The sequence below is a fragment of the Budorcas taxicolor genome, chromosome 18 (assembly GCF_023091745.1).
Source record: "Budorcas taxicolor isolate Tak-1 chromosome 18, Takin1.1, whole genome shotgun sequence".
Classification (NCBI taxonomy): domain Eukaryota; kingdom Metazoa; phylum Chordata; class Mammalia; order Artiodactyla; family Bovidae; genus Budorcas; species Budorcas taxicolor.
Genome location: NC_068927.1, coordinates 51,588,075 through 51,601,424, shown reverse-complemented (window position 1 = coordinate 51,601,424; position 13,350 = coordinate 51,588,075).

Here is a 13,350-nt window from a genome sequence, read left to right as displayed (position 1 = left end):
GTGAAAGTCGCTCAGGCATGTCTTATTCTTTGCAACCCTATGGACTATACAGTCCATGGGATTCTCCAGGCAAGAATACTGGAGTGGGTAGCCTTTCCCTTCTCCAGGGGATCTTCCCAACCCAGGGAACGAACCCAGGTCTCCCGCATTGCAGGCAGATTCTTTACCAACTGAACCACAAGGGAAGCCCAAGAACACTGGAATGGGTATGCTTTCCCTTCTCCAGGCGATCTTCCCAATGCAGGAATCGAACCAGGGTCTCCTGCATTGCAAGAGGATTCTTGACCAACTGAGCTATTAGGGAAGCCCTAACCAGAGATCAAACCTGGGTCCAGGCAGTGAAAGTGCCAAGTCCTAACCACTGGACCAGCAGAGAATTCCCAAAACATTTATCTTTTTCTCTCTACCTGATCCCTTCTGGTGGGATCCTTCCAAAATCCCTCCAGAATTTCTTGTGCCACTACCCTCCACCCTGCCCTGGCACACTCGTATTCTGGTGGCATGGCACAAGAAAAGAAAAAGACTCCTGGGAGTCAAAAAAGGAGATTTGATCCCAACGAAGAGCTTTGGATAGGACCAAACAGGAAGCCTATCCTTCTGTCTGGAGCTCAATACTTTATTTTATAATATATTCATGAGCTAGCTCATTGGAACCCAGACAAGATGGTATTATGGGGTAAACAATAATTTTGGAAGGCATCCTTTACAACAGCTCAGAAGGTTTATTCTTCAAAGATGTACCATTTGGCCAAAATATTACTCATGGAAGCCATGGTATGGTTCTCAAGGACATTTTCCTTTACCTGCAGGTCCCTTTGAAATTTGGCAGCTTGATTTTATACAAATGTCTGACTCTCAAGGTAATCAATACATTCTTGTTATGATTTGTATATTTCACATTGGGTTGGAGCATTCTCATGTAGACAGCCCACAGCACAATCAGTAGGGAAACTCATTTTCAAAAGGGTAACCCTCTTTTGGGGAGTCCGCTCAGAAATGTGTTAGTCACTCAGTCGTGTCTGACTCTTTGTGACCTCATGGAGCCCGCCAGGCTGCTCTGTCCATGGAATTCTCCAGGCAAGAGTACTGGAGTGGGTTGCCATTTCCTCCTCCAGGGCATCTTCCCTACCCAGGGATCGAACCTGGGTCTCCTGCACTGTGGGCAGATTCTTTACCATCTGAGCCACCAGGGAAGCACCCTCTTCCCTCAGAAATACATAACCATTAAAAAAAAACAAAACATAGTAATAGAGGAACTCATTTTACTGGACAAATTGTTTAAGAATACTTTAAGATTTGGCCGACTATGGAGCGTTTCCATGGTGATTTTCCTCGGTCTTTCCGGTTAATGGAACCAGCTGGAACAATTAAAACCCAATTGGCTAAAACTGTAGACGCTAAGTCTATTCCACTAACCCTCCTCAACCTCAGATCTATACCCGTCGATAGAAACATCACTGGTTTCCTTTAGAGATCATCATACGGAAACTAATGAGACTGGATGAAGGATTATATGAACCCATATTATTGAAAGGAAACATATCACATTATTACAAAAGTTTAATTGAAAGTGGAGCACATGATCTCTCACCTTAGGCTATCGTTCCAGAAAAAATTCTTCTGGCGATTGAGTGCTTATTGCCTGTGGTATGTATTTGCTTTTAGTGAGTGCATGTTCAGTTGCTAAGTTGTGTAAGTTGTGTCCAACTCTGAGTGACCCCATGGACTGAAGCTGGCCAGGATTCTCTGTCCTTGGAATTTCTCAGGCAAAAATAATGGAGTGGGCTGCCATATCCCCCTGCAGGGGGTCCTTCTGACCCAGGGATCGAACTCATGTCTCATGCATTGGCAGGCAGATTCTTTACCACTGAGCAACCCAGGAAGTGCTTAGAGGCAGGTTCAAATGAGGCCAGAGCTCAGAAATGTCAACTAAGAAGACCCCCCCACCCCCACCCCCTCCCCAAACTGCCCCATCTTTGCCCTCTTTCTCCATATCCTTGCTGGATTAACTGGATGTGAATTCTCTGAGCTGAAGACCCCACCTCCTCCCAGGAATGTCTCATTATAGTTCTAACAAGCCTCTTGCACTTACACAATAAGAACAGATACCTGATATAGGGCAGGAGCAAGGTAGGGAGGCTCATTGCTGAGTCCAGCGTTAACTCTTTAGGTGCTGTTTTCTGGGGAGATCGGGGGATTCTGGGGTGACCAGGGCCACATGGGAGCAGTAGGGGAGACCCTCAGGGCAGTGGCTATTTACCACTAAGTCCAGGAAGTATTTAGATATTTTATCAATATTAAGCCTTGTCAGTCCTGGCCCCAAGATCTTAAAATGCTGCTGCTGCTAAGTCGCTTCAGTCATGTCCGACTCTGTGTGACCGCATAGACGGCAGCCCACTAGGCTCCCCCTTCCCTGGGATTCTCCAGGCAAGAACACTGGAGTGGGTTGCCATTTCCTTCTCCAATGCATAAAAGTGAAAAGTGAAAGTGAAGTCGCGCAGTCGTGTCCGACTCCCAGCGACCCCATGGACTGCAGGCTACCAGGCTCCTCCGTCCATGGGATTTTCCAGGCAAGAGTACTGGAGTAGATCTTAAAATGCTAAAGCTCTCTAATTTAAGAACTCCAGCTCCAGGTGTCAGTGTGGTAACAGCAGGGAAGAGCATGGACTTAAACTTCAGCTAGACCTGTCTTTATGGGGCTTCCCTGGTAGCTCAGCAATGTAGGAGACCCTGGTTCGATTCCTGGGTCGGGAAGCTTTCCCTAGAGAAGGGATAGACTACCAACTCCAGTATTCTTGGGCTTCCCTGGTAGCACATAAGAAGCTGCCTGCAATGTAGGAGACCTTGGTTCGATTCCTGGGTCGGGGAGATTTCCTAGAGGAGGAAATGGCAACCACTCCAGTATTCTTGCCTGGAGATTCCCCATGGACAGAGGAGCCTGGAGGGCTAGAGTCCATGGGGTTGCAAAGAGTCACAAGACTGAATGACTAAGCATAACAGAGACCTGTCTTTAATTCTGCCCCTGCCAGTTCCTACATCTCTTGGAGCCCCTGTTTTGCAATGTGTAAAATGAGACGATGCCTGTAAGGTATGAGCCCAGGATTAGCCCAGGTAAACATCACTTCTCGGAGATTGTTCCTGGGTGTAGGGTAAACCTTGACGGTTGTTTTGTTTTGTTTGCTTTTTACTTTTTTTGTAATGCAGTTGCTTGACTTAAGCTTTGATTGTCAGAGGCATCTGCTTCCAAGGTGCCTTTCTCAAATAAACACATTACCGGCCACAGGATTAGGTGAAGAGCCAGCCCACCTTCTCCCACTGAGGCCCTTTGTTTTAGAGCTCTTGGTTGACATGGATAACTTTAGATCATTTGGGTTGCTTGCTTTTTTCTCTTCTTACACTTCATTTATTTTTCCACACTTTATTTTCATTTGATTTTTAAATTAATTAATTTGGCAGCACCAGATCTTAGTTGCAGCACTTGAAATCTTTAGTTATGGCCTGTAGGATCTAGTTCCCTGACCAGAGATGGAACCCAGGCTCACTGCATTGGGAGCGCAGAGTCTTAGCCACTGGACCACCTGGGAAGTCCCCTGTCTTCCTACACTTTAAATTCATGCTCTTCTGTTTTGAATTCACCAGTGAGGAGTGGGCCAGTGAAACCCTAGGTGCCCATTCTTGACACCAATAAAAGCAGAACCCCAGGTTTGCCCCCCACCCCTCTGCACTCCCCCCCACCCCCCATCTATACCAGAGACCTCACTGAGTGGCTCCAGCTGCACTATGTAATTTCTAGGTCTCATAAATAATAAATCTTTATTTTTTTTCTCCACAAAGTTTCCTGATGGTTATTGCTGAAGGGCATCTTGCATTCATAATAAAAACTCCAAGGGCCAGTCCAACCACAGACACTGCTTATTGATAGCCTGAGGCCAGCAAAAACACTGGGAATTTAGAAAAGACAGAGGAACCAGAGATCAAATTGCCAACATCCACTGGATCACAGAAAAAGCAAGAGAATTCCAAACAAACATCTACTTCTGTTTCACTGACTATGCTAAAGCCTTTGACGCTTAGATCACAACAAACTATGGGAAATTCTTAAAGAGGTGGGAATACCAGACCACCTTACCTGCCTCCTGAGAAAGCTGTAGGTGGGTTAGAAGCAAGTTATAACCAGACATGCAACAATGGACTGGTTCACAATTGGGAAAGGAATGCATCAGGGCTGTATATGGTCACCCTGCTTATTTAACTTCTATGCAGAGTACATCATGTGAAATGCCAGGCTGAATGAAGCTCAAGCTGGAGTCAAGATTGCCGGGAGAAATATCAACCACCTCAGAAATGCAGATGATATAACCCTCATGGCAGAAAGCGAAGAATTAAAGAGCCTCTTGATGAGGGTGAAAGAGGAGAGTGAAAAACGTGGCTTAAAACTCAACATTCCAAAAATGAAGATCATGGCGTCCAGTCTCATCACTTCATGGCAAATAGATAGGGAAAAAATGGAAACAGTGGCAGATTTTATTTTCTTGGGCTCCAAAGTCACTGCAGATGGTGACTGCAGCCATGAAATTACAAGATGCTTACTCCTTGGAAGAAAAGCCGCAACTAACCTGACCGAGTATTAAAAATCAGACACATCGCTTTGCCGACAAAGGTCTGTTTAGTCAAAGCTATGGTTTTTCCAGTGGTCATGTATGATTGTGGGAGCCGGACCATAAGGAAGGCTGAGTACTGAAGAAACGATACTTATGAATTATGGTGCTAGAGAAGACTCTTGAGAGTCCCTTGGACAGCAAGGAGATCAAACCAGTCAATCCTAAAGGAAATCAACCCTGAATGTTCATTGGAAGGACTGATGCTGAAGCTGAAGCTCCAATACTTTGGCCACCGGATGTGAAGAGCCGACTCATTGGAAAAGACCCCGACGTTGGGAAAGACTGAGGGCAGCAGGAGAAGGGGGCAACAGAGGATGAGATGGTTGGATAGCATCACCGACTCAATGGACTCTGGAAGATAGCGAAGGACAGGGAGGCCTGGTGTGCTGCAGTCCACGGGATTGCAAAGAGTCAGACACGATTTAACAACTGAATAGCAGCAACACATCTGTGAGGCAAAACAATGCCACGGTTAAGAGCCCAAGCTCCGAAGTCAAGCAGATCCTGCTTAAGTGGCAGGCCAGCCACCTACTAGCTGTGACCTTGAGAAAGGCCTTTTGCCACTTTGCAAAGTCTCACTTCCCTCAGCTCCCTCTCTCTCTCTTCCTCAGTTCAGTTCATTCGCTCAGTTGTGTCCGACTCTTTGTGACCCCATGAAACGCAGCACGCCAGGCCTCCCAGTCCATCATCAACTCCCGGAGTTTACCCAAACCCATGTCCATCGAGTCGATGATGCCATCCAACCATCTCATCCTCTGTCATCCCCTTCTCCTCCTGCCCCCAATCCCTCCCAGCATCAGGGTCTTTTCAAATGAGTCAGCTCTTCGCATCAGGTGGCCAAAGTATTGGCATTTCAGCTTCAGCATCAGTCCTTCCAATGAACACCCAGGACTGATTTCCCTTAGGATGGACTGGTTGGATCTTCTTGCAGTCCACGGGACTCTCAAGAGTCTTCTCCAACACCACAGTTCAAAAGCATCAATTCTTCAGTGCTCAGCTTTCTTTATAGTCCAACTCTCACATCCATACATGACCACTGGAAAAACCATAGCCTTGACTAGATGGACCTTTGTTGGCAAAGTAATGTCTCTGCTTTTTAATATGCTGTCTAGGTTGGTCATAACTTCCCTTCCAAGGAGTAAGCGTCTTTTAATTTCATGGCTGCAGTCACCATCTGCAGTGATTTTGGGGCCCAGAAAAATAAAGTCAGCCTCTGTTTCCACTGTTTCCTCATCTATTTGCCATGAAGTGATGGGACCGGATGCCATGATCTTTGTTTTCTGAATGTTGAGCTTTAAGCCAACTTTTTCACTCTCCTCTTTCACTTTTATCAAGAGGGTCTTTAGTTCTTCTTCACTTTCTGCCAAAAGGGTGGTGTCATCTGCATATCTGAGGTTATTGATATTTCACTTTGCTCCAAACTCACTGGCTCCCTCTCTGTTTCTGAACACAGTGGGCCTATCAACTTCAGGGCCTTTGCACTAGCTGGTTCTTCTGGGAATGCTCTCCCCCAGTATATCCAGATGGCTCCCACTCTCATCACATCTAGGTCTTTGCTCAAAGACTTTCCTTCTCAGGGCAGCCTCTCCTCACTTATTTAAAACTACCACCCCCTCTGCCTAGCATTTCCTTTGTCCTGTTTCTACTCTATTTTTGACCACAGCACTCATCACCATCTGATACATCATATATTTTTCATTTGTATTTTTACATTTTAAGTATAGTTGATCTGCAATGTTGTACTAGTTTCTACTGTACGGCAAGGGGATTCAGTTGTATATATATATATGTATACGTATAAATACCTGGCTTCCCAGGTGGCCCAGATGGTAGAGAATCCACCTACAATGCAGAAGATCTGGGTTATCCCTGAGTCAAGAAGATCCCCTGGAGAAGGAAATGGAAACCCACCCCAGCATTCTGGCCTGGAGAATTCCATGGACAGAGGGGTCTGGAGCACTACAGTCCACGGGATTGCAAAGATTGTGAGTGACTAACCAGCTGGCACTAGTGGTAAAGAACCCACATGCCAATGAAGGAGACATAAGAGATACAGTTTTGACCTCTGGGCGGGGAACTTCCCCTGGAGGACGGTATGGCGACCCAGTCCAGTATTCTGCCTGGAGAATCCCATGGACGGAGGAGTCTTGTGGGCTTCAGTCCAAAGGGTTGCAAAGAGTCAGACACGACTGAAGCAACTTAGCATGCACGCACACACACACATATATATTTTTTCATATTCCTTCCCATTATGGTTTATCACAGAATATTGAATATAGTTTCTTGTGCTATACAGTAGGATCTTGTTTATTTTATATATAGAGTTTGATATGGCATATCTTTTGCTTTTTACTTAGTATTTGTTTCCAAACATACAGGAATGTAGATGCTTTGAGGGCAGTGTAAACTCTTTGTCAGTTTTATCCACAGCTACTGTGTTAGGTGTATAATTTGTTAAGTAAATGAGTAAATGAATAAATAAAACTGACACAGAGGAATAACTGGACAAACAAAATGTGGTATATCCATACAGTGAATGTTGTTCAGCCTTATAAAGGAAGGAAATTATACTCATACTGTACCATAGAGGAACCTTGAGGACATTATGGTAAGTGAAGTAAAAGGTGAAAGTGAAAGTCACTCAGCTGTGTCTGACTCTCTGCGACCCCATGGACTACACGGGTCATGGAATTCTCCAGGCCAGAATAGCAGAGTGGGTTGCCATGCCCTCGTCCAGGGGATCCTCCCAACCCAGGGATCGAATCCCAGGTCTCCCGCATCGCAGGTGGACTCTTTTCCAGCTGAGCCACCAGGGAAGCCCTAAGTGAGGTAAGCCAGCCACAAGAGGACAAATGCTGCGTGGTTTCTCGTATATCAGGCACCCAGAGCAGCCAGATTCACGGCGACAGGAAGTGGAGAGGCGGTTGCCAGGGCCTGGGGGGAATGGAGGATGGGGAGTTGTTTTTTAAACGGATACAGTTTTGCAAGATGATCAACACCTTTGCAGATGCAGGTGGTGACGGGTGCACCAACATGAATGTACTTAAAGCCACTGAACTGCACTCTTAAAAACGGTTAATTTTATGTTACACCACTTCCAAGTGGTAAATTTTATGGTATGCATATTTTACCACAATTAAAAATAAATGAATCAATAATTTAAAAATATCTGATGGGGGCTCATGATATCTACTTCACAGGCTTGTTGTAAAGCTTCAGTAAGATGGTCCCTGTGAGCAGCAGATAAATACAGGTTGTGGTTCTCATGGCTGGAGAATTCTAAACTGTAGTGGCTCTGTGATGAGAGAAACAGCATAGCACGGGGATGTGGGTCTTGGCAAGTCCTGGCTTTCCCACCTACCAGCTGGCCACCACTGGGGCTCAGTTTCCTCCACTGTAACATGGAGATAACAGTGCCTACACTTGAGGTCATGGGAGGATGGAATGACTTAATAACTGTAAAATGTTTACAACATTGTCTGGCACAGAGGGAGTGGTTAACAAAGGCCAGCTATTCTGGTTGTTTGAAGAGCTCATGATTCCAACATTTATTTATGATAAATATGATAAAAATAAATATTATTTCTTTGTTTCTAAAGCCCCTAAATTCACCCTCCACCCCCAGATAACTGGGCTGTAAAATCATTTAAACTAGACCTTATAATTTGTTGCTACACCCAAATTGCTTTGAGAGTGCAAGAGGTGCTATTAGTAACTGAGCCAGGGACTTCCCTGGTGGCCCAGTGGCTGGAACTCCAGGCTCCCAGTGCAGGGGGCACGGGTTCCATCCCTGGTCGGGGAACTGAAATCCCACATGCCATGGCCAAAAAAGTGAATGAATTAATTCAAAGAATAATTAAGCCAGGACAAGAGGCAGTTAACCGGACTATCCCCAGGCCATCCCGGGCAAGAGTCATCCTTGTATAACTCATCCCTCCACAGAAGGCAGCAGAGAGCAAGTCTCTTGGCTGATGTTAACAAACAGGGCTCACTGGTTCACCCACCCGGCAAGGTTTCTTTGCATCATCAGTTTACTCAAGGACTGAGAGTTAAGCCAAAGACAGGTGGAAACACGTGAGCCCTCTCCCCGGTACAGGCTGTGGCTCAGAGGCAAGAACACGGGTGGGAACCCAGCCCTGGGGCCCAGCCCCTGCTGGGTCTGGGTGTTGGCTAGGAGTTGGAGAAAAGGATTACCAGGGCCCTGGCTCTGTCTGCACGTGCCTCAGAGGAGATGGCACTCTGAGGACATACAGGCGTGCAGCGAGTGGGATTCTTTGAAAATATGTCAGACCACGTTCCCGCCTCTGCTCAAACACCTTCCACGGGTTCCATCTCTTTCAAGAAAAAAGCCAAAGTCCTCTGCCATCAATCCTATCACCTCTCCATAACTGGCAAGCTCACTCATCCTGTCAGCCACACTGGCCACCTGGTTGCTTCTCTGAACTCCAGGCACATTCCTGCTCCAGGGCCTTTGCACTGGCTGCTCCCGTGGCCTGAAACTTTTCATTGGGATATCTGCATCAGCGCTTTCTCATTTCCTTCGAATTTCTCTTCCAAAGTCCCCTTCTTAGCAGGGTCTTCCAAATCACCGAGTTGAAAACCACAGATGGCCCCATCCACTACTCCTGCCCCTCTTATTTATTCTCCCACAGCTTTTTACATCACCTTCAAACATTCCATGTTGCTGTCATTCAGTCACTAAGTCATGGCCGACCCCTTGTGACTGCATGGACTGCAGCACGCCAGGGTTCTCTGTCTTCCACTGTCTCCTGGAGTTTGCTCAAATTCATGTCCATCGACTCAGTGATGCTATCTAACCATCTCATCCTCTGTCATCCCCTTCTTTTGCCTTCAATCTTTTCCAGAATCAGGGTCTTTTCTAATGAGTCAGATCTTCGCATCAGGTGGTCAAAGTATTGGAGCTTCAGCTTCAGCATCAGTCCTTCCAATGAATATTCAGGGTTGATTGCCTTTAGGATTGACTGGTTTGATCTCCTTGCAGTCCAAGGGACTCTCAAGGGTCTTCTCTAGCACCACAATTCGAAAGCATCCCATACCATTTAGTTATTTCTTGTCTCTTAATTATTATCTATCCCCTCTCCCTCCCTCAACACACTTAAATGTCAACTCTGCAAATGTAAGTACTTTTCCTGTTTGTTCGCTATGGTATTCTCAGCACCTAGCACAGAGCCTAGAATGTAGTAGATGTTCGATAAGTAATTTGTTGAATGGTCTGTGAGGCAGGCATTTTTATTACCCCTCTTTACAGGTGAGGAAACTGACGCTGTGAGGTGGAAAATCGCTTGACCAAGGTCACACAGTAGAGAAAGTGTCAGAGCTGGGATTTATTTAAGAAACATATTCATTCAGGATAAAGATGTGGTACATACATACAATGGAATATGACTCAGCCATAGCAAGAAGGAAATAATGCCATTTACAGAAACAGGGATGAACCTAGAGATTTTTATTCTAAGTGGAGTAAATCAGACAGAGAAAGACAAAACCATATGACATCACTTACAGAAAGAAAGTGAAAGTGAAGTCTCTCAGTCATGTCCGACTCTTTGCGACCCCATGGACTGTAGCCTACCACGCTCCGCCGTCCATGGGATTTTCCAGGCAAGAGTACTGGAGTGGGTTGCCATTGCCTTCTCCAGAGGATCTTCCCAACCCGAGGATCAAACCCAGGTTTCCCGCATTGTAGGTAGATGCTTTACCATCCGAGCCACCAGGGAAGATCTAAAATATGACCACAAATGAACTTCAAAACAGAAACAGATCCACAGACACAGAGAACAGACTTGCAGTTGCCTAAGAAAGGAAGGTGGGGGAGGAAAGCAGTGGGAGTTTGGGGTGAACAGATGCAAACGATTTATACATGGAATGGATAAACAACAAGGCCCTCCCGAATAGTACAGGGAATTACATTCAATATTCTTTGATAAGCCATATTGAAAAGAATGTATGTATATGTATAACTGAATCACTCTAGAGTACAGAAGAAATTAACATGACATTGTAAATCAATTACACTTGAATAAAATAGATTTTAAAAATGCAAAAACAAAACAACCCCCCCCTGCATTAATGCAGCAAATGTTTGTTGAGCACCTACTGTATGCCAGCTGCCATTCTGGGAGCTGGGGATAGAACTCCCAGTGATTGAAGGGAGCCCCAACCCAGGGTGTCAGACTCCCGAGCCTATTTGTGGACATTAATGTGCATGTAGGGAAACTGAGGCCAGACAATGGAAGGGAGGCACAGGGTCCCAGCCAGGGGACAGGGGCTCAGTGTCAGAAGTGGGCTTGGCTCTGCAGGAGCTGTCCTGGCTGTAGGATGAGCTGGAAAGCTGTCCTGGGTCTGCAGGTCCAGAGCCACGGGAGGCAGTGGAGAGGTGGGTGAGAAGTGCTGTACCAGCCACGTCAGGTGGAGAAAGAGCTCAGTCTCGGCCAGAGACTCTCTGGGGCATACCCAGCACCCAAGGGGAGCAGGGAGCCCGAGATTAGAGATGAGGAGGGAGAGACAGAGAGAAGGGGATGGGAAGCACAGATTAGAGGTAACAGACCTGGAGAAAGAGATAGGTCAGAGATGACCTCTGGGCCACTGTCCGAGTCACTGATGATTTAAGACTGGGATTTCAGTTCAGAAATCTTTCCTGATTTCCTCCTTGAACATTGAAACTTCATTCTCCCATAAGCCAGGATGTCACACACTATCGTCCCCAGGTGATCACCTCAATGAGTGTGGACAGCTCCATCTGAGAAGCAAAGTCGCCCCTGGGTTTGGGGAGAAGATAGACTGAGGCATTTCAGTATCTTCCCAGAGATCCTGGGAAAGTGAAGTTGTGGGACTTTCAAAGACTCCAGGAATCAACCATGTTTCAAATATGCTGAAAAGTCAGGTGGGGAAACGATGGATTAGCCCTGCTTAAGATCATCCTTGGGTCTGCATCCTTTTGTCTTTCAGTAGCAGCCCACAGAATCAGGCAATCACTTCTTTTTTAAAGACAAGAATTTTATATGTTTATTTTTGGCTGTGCTGGATCTTTGTTCCTGGGCAGGTCTTTGTTACTATTTCTCTAGTTGCAGCGAGAGGAGGCTACTCTCCAGCAGAGGTGCTCGGGCTTCTCATTGCGGTGGCTTCTCTTGTTGCAGAGCACGGACTCTAGGGAGCATGGGCTTCAGTAGCTGCAGCCCGGGGGCTCGGTGGTTGTGACTTCTGGGCTCTAGAGCACAGGCTCAATAGTTGTGGCACATGGGCTTAGCTGTGCTCCTTGGCATGTGGGATCTTCCCGGACTAGGGCTTGAAGCTGTGTCTCCTGCATCGGCAGGCAGTCTTTACCACTGAGCCACCGGGGAAGCCCAGGTGATGGCTTCTTTTATTGAACTGAAGTTGATTTATGGTTTGTGTTAGTTTCCGCTGTACAGAAAGTGAAAGCAGTAGCTTCTTCAGTGAATGCATGTGACCCAAGAGTTTGCTCCTAGGGACTGCTCCTTCAGTAACACTCTCTGGGGAGGCTGGAGACCCATGTAGAACAGTATACGTTGCAACAAACAGAAAAATTCAAAAATCATGTTGATGTTTGGCAGAAATCAAACCAATGTTGTAAAGCAATTATCCTTCAGTTAAAAACAAATACATTTTTTAAAAAAGAGCAAACTAAAAAAAAAACCTCGAAACGATCCACATCAATATGGGAATGAGTGAATACATTATGGTGTCTCAACAATAGAAGCCACACAAACATTAAGAAGACTTAGAACTCTGCATGCTGCAAAGGTACAATAACCGAGATGGATGGCTGAAGAAAGTTCACAATGGGAGGCTAAGAGTGCTTATTTTTGTAAACCATCTACGTAGATTCATATTTATGTGTGCATATGAACAAACAAAATTTGAAGGATGTGTAAGAAATCCTTAGCCATGCTTGTCACTAAGTTTATAGCTTGTGATCTAGGAATAGGATGGGGAGGAGGACTTTATTTTCATTTTATTATTAATTCATAATTAATTAATTAGACCATGTCTCATGGCTTGCAGAATCTTAGTTTCCAGACCAGGGACTCCAGAACCTGGGCCCTGGCAGTGAAGGTGCCAAGTCCTTACCACAGGGCTGCCAGGGGGACTGCCATACTTTCACTTTATATTCTCTCGTTCTGCAGGATTAATTTTTTATTAAGTGTTTGCTTTATCCTCATAGCTCAGTTGGTAAAGAATCCGCCTGCAATGCAGGAGACCCTGGTTCAATCTGCTGGATTGAAGATCTGCTGGAGAAGGGATAGACTACCCACTCAAGTATTTTGGGTTTCCCTTGTGGCTCAGCTGGTGAAGAATCTGCCCTCAATGCGGGAGACTTGGGTTCGATCCCTAGGTTAGGATCCCTGGGATCCTTGGAGGAGGGAAAGGCTACCCACTCCAGTATTCTTGCCTGGAGAATTCCATGGACGGTATAGGCCATGGGGTCGCAAAGAGTCAGACACGACTGAACGACTTTCACTTTACATGTATAATTAAAAAGTAGTTTAAATAAAATGATTAGCCAGTGTTTACAAAGCTGTCCAATTTTTAGGTAACTAAGAAAACTGATCATTTTAAAAGCATTTTGTATTTTGAATTAAATGTGCTGTTTATTTTACCTAGAAGTTGGAGGATTATGTTTAGTTAGGTATTTTTAATCATTATCTAG